A 7487-nucleotide genomic window follows, 5' to 3' on the forward strand; every position below is an offset into this window, starting at 1 on the left:
ATAATTTCTTACCTAAGACATCACTAATAAACACTTAAATAATTGGCGATACTCGGGAAATTATTCTAGCATACTTGAAATCCCACAAAAATAATTATCATCATCATTCTAGTAACACAGTGACGCATGGAAACATTAGGTTCAGGTACCCATATACTAGATTACTGGTGGTGGCAAAACACTAGCAAAATTCTCTAAATAGTTGGTAATAAATCATAATAATAAAATAATAAATGGACCTAAATAACTGGTCACAAGTAATTAGACATAAGTAATTAGACATAAGTAATTGGTAACTCGTCTTAGTGATGCAAGCAGTGGCAAAACCGCGACAGAAACAAAAGTACAAAATATCATTTCCTTTACACAAAGTTCCCTTATTCTCCAGTTACATTTCGTTGCAAAATAAGTGTATGTATTCTCTGTTATTCCCTTATGCTCTTGTTTATATTTCCATACCACCTGATGATCTTTGGTACTTCTGGCTACAAGAAAACTGTCGTTAAAGTCATGGACACGTTATGTGTAATGCTGTGGAATAATGTAATGCCACGTTAATACTTCCTTTAACACGATTCTGATGAAAAGTGGTTTTATGTCTTCTTCAATAAACAGACCAATAATTATTAAACATGTGATATGCTGTTTCCTGTGTTGATTTGTATTTGCAAATAAAATCGTTCAAGGGTATGATTGTTGTTTCGTTTGTTAATTCTCTCACCTACCTGCTTCCATATAATCATTAATGGTGGCTCGACGAAGCTAATTGCATCTCGAAGATGTCGATATGACTTACCCTTCGGCGCTTTTGTTTTTAATAAAATTAGAGTCCAATTGTCACGTGTAAAGTGTACAGGAAGGAAAGTAAGTTCCTTAGTATTGAAAATGTGCGTAAAGTTATTCAAAGGGTTCGTTATATAATGGTTAAGAATTCTGTGTTGAGATTCAGTGCAGCTTGGGGTGCTAAGGTGTGACACACATCGCGATCGTGAGATTGTAAATTGATGACAGTACAGCTGACAATATGGCTGCGTTCACGCTGGGTCCGTCCTCTCGCTACGCGTGGAGTTTAGTTCCTCAGTACGGTCACAAAATTTCCTTCCGGAGTTAGCTTGTGTTCTTCACGACAGTTATTCATGGAGGATGTTTTCCAGGAACTCAGATAACCCAATTGTTAAAGTTCACGAAACTATCATGATGCATTTATTCACTTAAATACTCTGTTTTTCGAAAATGTACGCAATTTATGAATTTTTATACTTATGTATGAATCGTGAGGTCAACTTGGCTCTCTTAGAAATCACTTACTTGAAACTAGTGGCTAATAACATCTGAAATGGACAGTGATGTTAGATCGTTATTCGGAACTAACGTTGACTGGGTCGTTACTTGACTTTACCATTTGTACATTGGCATTTCAAACTCGATCGTTTGGCTGACGTGTTTCCCACACAGTGGTCACTTACAGAATAAATATCACGGCAAGGGCCAGCTTTCTTGACGCCATATAGACCTGTTTATTAACCGCAAGAGTTAACGTCTCATACCTTTTTGGCGGTATAGACAGTGTTTATAAGGAAAAAATTTCTTTTCACTCTAGGTTTTATTCTTTACTGAAAATTCAGATAAATGTCGCATATAGATTCCCATTATTGGCTAAAATTAGCAAAATCTGTTAAGCAACAGTAGGCTGGTGGATTTATTTTTACCACTATCTTCTTGGATTTACTGGTTATGCTGCAATGTATGAACGTACGAAGGCATAGCGTGGCTGAGGCATGCGGGCTGCAGGGCGATGGGCGGTGGTGAAGAGGGTCGAGGGGAAAGGTGCAGATGCCGCCTGCGCCAATGGCTGAGGTGGGGGTCGGGGAAGGGGAACTGTAATGGCTGCTTCGACTATAGATACTGGTAGACTGGTCATGACGTATATTTCGTGGCACCAACATCTCTACTGCTATACCACGTGACTATTGGCAAAACAATGGTGGTATCCTGTTGTGCTTATGGTTGTACCGAGCGTTTTGTGAAGGGAAGTATTATTAGTTTAATTTAGCGGCATTTCTTGAATACTGATAAGCTATTGTGTGTATCATATCCTTACCCAGAACGCCACAGTTACGTAAATTGGCGGTTTGAAGTGTGATGTGTGTTTCCAGGCGCACATTGCAATCGTATATATTTCTTGAAATGGTAAGCTACAAAGCTCCTTTTTCTCTTTGGTATAGGTTTCCAAAGGAGGAAGGGCGCAGGCAGATGTGGATACAGGCAGTGAAACGAAAAGATTTCAAGCCTACTGCGCACACACGCATCTGTTCGAAGCACTTTGAAGAAGATATATATATATATATATATATATATATATATATATATATATATATATGTTTGTGTGTGTGTGTGTGTGTGTGTGTGTGTGTGAGAGAGAGAGAGAGAGAGAGATATTTATTACCAATAACCCTTCCCACTCCAAAAGCAATGGCAATGTGCATTGCTACTATATAAGAAGAAAGGATGATTTTTACTATCCTGGATTAAATCTGGCTTTGGTACAAAAACGGGTGAATTATGCTGGTATTATTTTAAAGAACAATTTGCAAAAACAAGTTAGGGGTTTGATTTCTCATCAGGGTTTAGTTTCATTTTGTACTTCCCAGTTACAAAACATACGAATATCAGAAACAGATACTGAATACCATTTGCAAAAAGGTAGTTGTATGGCCTATGTTAGTTTCCAGATAATAACCTGTAATGTATGGGATAAATAATATGCTGCTACAAAAATCTTTGGTCATTTACCAAAAAGCATTAAAAGCCTGACAGATAGCCAACCAGCATTTAAAATCAAACTAAAAGAATCTATGAATGACAGCTCCTACTCAGTAGACAATTTTTTAGGTATAAATAAGTGATTGGAAGAATTGTCATGTAATGATAGGTCTACCTTTCATTAAACTGACAGATCATTGCGAAGTATCGTATTCATGATCTGTGGAACAAGTATTCATGTAAGTAGGTACTGATTTTGTAGATATCTTATTTGATACATCTACGAAACAAACTGTTTAAACCAAAAAAGAGCTTTCAAATGAAACTGCTTTACGTTTTGTGGGTGAACGACACAATTGAGTTCGTTACATTCGATGTGAACACGTGTGTTTACGTTACAGGTTTCGTTGTTTATGCCGATTTATGAAGTCTATAACACTTTCTACAACCAAGGCACTAAAACACACACACGCAATATTTACATTTTATGCAGTGCATAACGCGTATTGTTAGTAGAGAATGCATCTCATAATTGGTAACACTGAAATATTCGCGGCGAATATATTGCCGAACATCGAAAGTGTTTCAGCAGTTCACAAAGTTTATTGTGAAGTAATGGCTGTAAAACTAAATTTGTACAGTGGTTACGCAATAATTTATCACTTCTAGCTGTGTTTACATAAGCTACATTTTAATGTGGTGAAGTTAGCAGGAAATCCCCTGAGAAATACTGGAATTGAAACCAAGAATCAGAATGCTGCCTTGAACTCGCGGCGACGTTCTGCCAACAATCACGTGAGTCTATGTTGCAGCCACGCCAGATGTATAGCCGCTGCACTGCTTGCCCCATGGAGGTAAGAATAAGGGGCAATGGCGCTACGTATCCCAGCCGTACTACGTTTTGAAGCCAAAGTTTTTGTTTAAAATAAAATCTCGTAAAGGCGAAATTCCGCGTTTCTTCTGATTAAAAATAATTTTTAATGTAATATTACGAATAGCTAGTCTTCAATGTAAACGATACAATTTTGTTAATTCAGTAATCAACGTGTATCACAAACTAGGGTTCTTCCTTTACTTATTCTTACGATCATCTGATTGGACGAAGCAATGCCAGATTTACGAAAAGTGACGACGTCTTTTCCGATTTTCGTGACATACAAACCAAAACTTTTCAGTTGTTTGAGTTCAGAATGATGTATTGTAGCAGCTATTTACTAATGTGTAACAGACTGATTGCGGTTCTGACCACCACCTATATCTGAAGAGGTAACCAAATGATCTGTCTTTGTTGTTAATAATTTAAACAATGAAGCAGCAGATAAACAAGTCTGATAAAATAACTCAATGTGAGTTAATGTTTAGCCAACAACAACCTGTCACATTGTGCACAACTTCATTCTGTTGTCAAGTGGGATATAACTGCGGAGAATCCCAAGAAACATAAATTAGGTGTTTGTTATACACAAAACAGGTACATTCAGTTTGGATAACATTGACCCTGAGGAAGAAAACAAAACTCTTTGCCATACAGTTCATACACACTTCAATACATACCCACATTTCTTCTCTTAAGTGATATGCAGCAGCTCTAATATGAGACTAGGGCACTTTTTTTAGTAACTAACAAATCAACTGCAGCAGCAGCACTTAAATGACATGTCTGTTAGCCAAGGCAGTATAAGTGTTCTAATTTTCATTTGCTATGGGACTCATTTTAATATTAGTAAGGAGTTCTACTTATTGCTTACTTACCTTAGGTTCCAATTTCTTATTTTGGTATGGAAGAGATTTCGTAACAGGGCAACAATGTCCCAGTGTTTTTAGGTAGCTTAGGCATAAACCATTCTACATTGAGTTTTGTTTATGTCATTCCCTATTTTATAACTTTCATTCTTTTAAATGCAAGCCTTTCTTGTCAAGCTGACAGGTATTTACAGTGGTACAAAATGAAATGATGAAGGGATTGTGACAGATCATGGAGCTGTTTTGAATCACGTTCACACTTTTACTTATAAATTACTTTATTAAAATATACATATGTTCACTTTACAAAAGACACACGAAGACTGTCTATTGCGCCTCATCACTCACGCATATATACACAAACATAGCTGTCACCACAATCGATACTTCTCGAACAAACTTGATATAACTTATTCTAGAACGATGTTCTGGAACTTTCTCATATCCGATATAAATGTATTACATAATTCCAATACACCTCCTTACATTTATATCGAGATGTTTAACATTTTCCTAATTTTAATGAATATTTCTTTACATAACGACTTTGTGAATATATCTGCAACATTTTCATTTGAATCTACTTTAACAATATCAATGAGTCCCTGTAAATAATACTCATTCACAAAATGGTAATGCACTTCTATGTATTTTGAATTCTTTGTAAAATTACCAAACTTCACTATATTTAATGCTCCTGAATTATCTTCATATATGACAATAGGTTTTTCAAATTTAACATTAAAAATGTCCAAAATATCATATACAAGTTTCACCTCGCTTACAGCTTCAGACAATGCTACATATTCTACGAAAGTTGAAGCCTTTGTAACACTCGCTTGTTTTCTTGACTTCCAAAATACAACATTACCAAATAATCTAATTACATAACCAGAAGTTGACTTTCTATCCACACTATCACCTGCCCAATCTGAATTCACAAAACAATCTAATATCTCAGCACTTTCATTCCTACAATAGTTTAATTTCAAATCTTTAGTTAAATATAAATATTTCAAAATTCTCAAAGCATATTTAAAATGAGTACTACTGTAACAACTTTGGAATCTGCTCAAGTAATTCACACTATAGCTAATATCTGGTCTAGTACCCGAACTTACGTACAAGAGTGCACCTATCAAGTTTCTATATCTAACGTCATTACAATCTTCATACGCTGGTTCTAACTTTAAATTTACTTCCATTGGAGTTTTGTACAAGATCGAATCTTCAATTTTATATTTTGCAGCTAACGAATCAATATATTTTTCTTGACTCAAACTCATAACTCTTGTTTCACAATCATAATTAATATCGATGCCAAGATATCTTTTTACCTCACCTAAATCTTTCATATTAAATCGTTTTGACAATAAGTTCTTAATCTTAACAATTTTTTCTTTTCTCACACAGCAAATGAGCAAATCATCGACAAAAATAATCAAATAAATCAAGACATCTCCATCTCGCAATACATAAAGACAATAATCATATTTACTCCTTTTAAAACCTAAACTTCTTAAAAACTCGTCAAGACAATTGTACCAAGCTCGTGAGCTTTCTCACAAACCATACAATCCTTTATACAATTTACAGACTCTATCCATACCATCATCATATCCTCTTGGCTGCTTTACATAAACTTCAGATAAAACTTGACAATTTAGAAACGCAGTCTCTACGTCCATTTGTTCTATAACCAAACCTTCTTGACAACAGTATGACATCAAAATCTTTAATGTTTGCATATTGGTTACTGGAGAATAAATATCCTCAACGACTTCTTTTTGTTGAAACCCCCTGACAACTAATCTTTCTTTGTAAACACTTTCTGATTTCTTTGTGAAAACCCACTTTACATCAATGGCTTCTTTATCAACTGGTTTATCTACTAATTCCCATGTTTTGTTTTTGTTCAAACAATCAATTTCCTTATTCATCGCTCTTTCCCAATAATTTGATTCGGCGCTGTTAATCGCCTCCTCAAAGCTTTCCGGACTACTTGCACTGCAAAAGTTTACATAAATAAAGTTGCTGTAAACATAATCATTTAATATTTTTGATTTTCTTTCTCTAGATGATCTTCTCAACTCAAGTACTTTCTCTGGTTCATGATTATCAGAAAGCTTTTCATTTTTCTCAATTTCCTTCTGTTTTTCTATTAGTTCAGTTTCATTTTCTATACTTTCGTGTTCAGAATCACTAGAATATTCACTTACTGAATCATAATCTTTAAACCCAATACATTTAACACCACTTTCAACAATGTCCACATGTCGAGCAACAATTATCTTATTATTTATTAGCACTCTGTAGCCTACTTCACAATAACCCATTAAAACCCCCAAACCGGCTTTCCTATCCCATTTCGACTTCCTCAGTTGATCAGGTACTCTTACAAAAACTCTACTCCCATACAACTTCAAATGATTAACATTAGGTCTTTTCCCCAGTAATATCTCATAAGGAGTTTTCTTTTCAATGGTGTTAGCTAAAGTTCTGTTTTTGAGGTACGCTGCTGCACAAACCACTTCAGGCCAAAATCTCGTGTCTACTCGCGCTTCGGCTAGCAGACACCGAGACATGTCCATGATGGATCTGTTATACCTTTCAGCAGCACCATTAAGCTCATGCACATAAGGTGGACAAGCATTCAATACAATTCCTTTTTGTCTCACAAATTCATAGACATTTTCATTTAAATATTCCTTCCCATTGTCACATCTCATCTTTTTAACAGTTTTCCCAGTGAGATTTTCAACTTCATTAATATACTCTACAAAACAATTGTATACTTGATCTTTAGATTTTATGGTGTAAACACGAGCTGCCTTACTGTAATCATCAATGAAAGAAAGAAAATATCTTTCCCCATGCATTCCAGTAGTTGAGTGAGGCCCATTTAGATCTGTGTGAACAATTTCTAAGATTTCTTTTGCTTTGGTTCTATTATTTTTAAAAGGAACATTATGCATTTTGTT

Source organism: Schistocerca americana, chromosome 5 (genome assembly GCF_021461395.2).
Source record: "Schistocerca americana isolate TAMUIC-IGC-003095 chromosome 5, iqSchAmer2.1, whole genome shotgun sequence".
NCBI lineage: Eukaryota > Metazoa > Arthropoda > Insecta > Orthoptera > Acrididae > Schistocerca > Schistocerca americana.